The 1978-nt window shown below is 44.2% G+C and overlaps 1 pseudogene; it reads right to left on the bottom strand.

Annotated features, from left to right (window-relative positions):
- Positions 1–471: 471 nt before the first annotated feature.
- LOC126095936 (5S ribosomal RNA) lies at positions 472–589 on the bottom strand (annotated as a pseudogene).
- Between the last annotated feature and the right edge of the window lie 1389 nt (positions 590–1978).

Genomic DNA, 1978 nt, shown 5'->3' with positions numbered 1-1978 from the left:
TTCACAATTTTCATCTTTAAACCTTCATCGATTCACTCCTTATTTAGACAAAGTGTAATCTTTTATTTGTCTAGGTAATGCAAAACGTAAACAAATTTTTGGTTTCAGATATTTTGTCTCTCCTGTTGGAGAACACTAGTAGCAAAAATACGAGGCCTGTGGGTCACCATTTCAACGTATCAGGCAAACAAATCAAGTAACAACTAATGATGAAAAAGACACAAAAGCACAAAATCCTTTAGTTAAATAGAAATGAAACAACTCTCCTCCCGCACAGGCCATGAAGGCCCAAAGGTACCGACTAGCCGCCGGGTCATCCTCAGCCCACAGGCGTCACTGGATGCGGATATGGAGGGGCATGTGGTCAGCACACCGCTATCCCGGTCTTATGTTAGTTTCTGAGACCGGAGCCGCTACTTCTCAATCAAGTAGCGCCTCAGTTTGCCTCACAAGGGCGGAGTGCACCCCGCTTGTCAACAGCGCTCGGCAGACCGGATGGTCACCCATCCAAGTGCTAGCCCAGCCCGACAGTACTTAACTTCGGTGATCTGACGGGAACCGGTGTTACCACTGCGGCAAGGGCGTTGGCTAAATAAGAATGAGCTCGGCGACAAACCGTTAACTTCCGATGTTAGCAGAAGACGTCACAGTCGCTTGTCTGCAGTGTACTCAAAATTTTAGAACCCCTCTCTCGGCACAGACAATTCATCACTGACGCCGCTGTCCCACTCGCTTCCTGGTGATCCACACCCACCGCGAGTTGTCACTTTAACAGAAAGTCGCTAAAACGGACTTAAGAGCTTTTCCTTGCATTCGCAATTCCTGTTCGCGTCCCCGATAAATTTGGAAGCCACTGCACGAATGTCGCCAGTGATTATCACAACTACCTTAATATGTCCCACAGTTGCTTCGATGAAACACTGTGGCACTTATACAGTGTTATACGGCGACAGACCCAAGACGTGTATTCGTAACGTATCCGCTGGCAAAGCCTGAAGAGTCACAAATGCATTGTGGATTGTCTCAGGATGCATGATATGTGACGGATTCAGAAGCAATTTCTGAAATTATGTAACGCCGGCCGCTGTGGACAAGCGGTTCTAGGCGCTTCAGACTGGAACCACGCGGCTACTGCGGTCGCAGGTTCGAATCCTGCCTCGGGCATGAATGTGTGTGATGTCCTTAGGTTAGTTAGGTTTAAGTAGTTCTAAGTCTAGGGGACTCAACACCTCAGATGTTAAGTCCCATAGTGCTTAGAGCCATTTGAACCATTTTTTGAAACTGTGTCATCATCTGGGGAGTTTAATATGGAAAAGTATTCGATCTTCGACGACATCAGTTATGGTCTGTTTGTATGCTCCATTTGGCTACACTCATGCATCAGACAGCGTGTATAAAATTCGGATAAGTGTGTGCAGGACTCGTGAGCCGAAGGTTCCGTACGAACTTAATTATGTATTCAGATAATTCATCCGTCCCGGGAATCGAGAATCTCGACGATTTTTGTCCGTTATAGATGTCAAAACTAACAACGTATCAAAATATGTGTCACAAATGACCGTATCTTTTCATTGCATTGACGCAGAAGTTTAAATATTTTACACCACCAAGTGACCGTGGAATTTAGGGTGAGAGAAATATCAACTCGATACGTCCCCTTGTTCCTGAGAAAAAGGGATCTTAACGCACAGATAGACAGATAGTCCGATAACATAATATAAAAGTATTTTTTTCGCGTCATATAATTACAGATTTACAATTTTCGGATTTTTCGCTTTACCTGTACTGTGAAACCTTGCTTCTTGCTAAATTTCATGATTATAGGTCAAAGGGAAGTACCCTATAGGTTCTGATGAGTGAGTTTGTAAGTATCAAAATCGGTGACATAAATGGCCGTATCTTCGGATAGCATTGACTTAGAAGCTTAAATTTTCTACTCCGCCAAGGAACCATAGACCTCAGTATGTGGCATATATAT

Source organism: Schistocerca cancellata, chromosome 8 (assembly GCF_023864275.1).
Source record: "Schistocerca cancellata isolate TAMUIC-IGC-003103 chromosome 8, iqSchCanc2.1, whole genome shotgun sequence".
Classification (NCBI taxonomy): domain Eukaryota; kingdom Metazoa; phylum Arthropoda; class Insecta; order Orthoptera; family Acrididae; genus Schistocerca; species Schistocerca cancellata.
The sequence above is the reverse complement of the archived record's forward strand: the minus strand, read 5'-3'. Positions and strand labels throughout refer to the sequence as shown.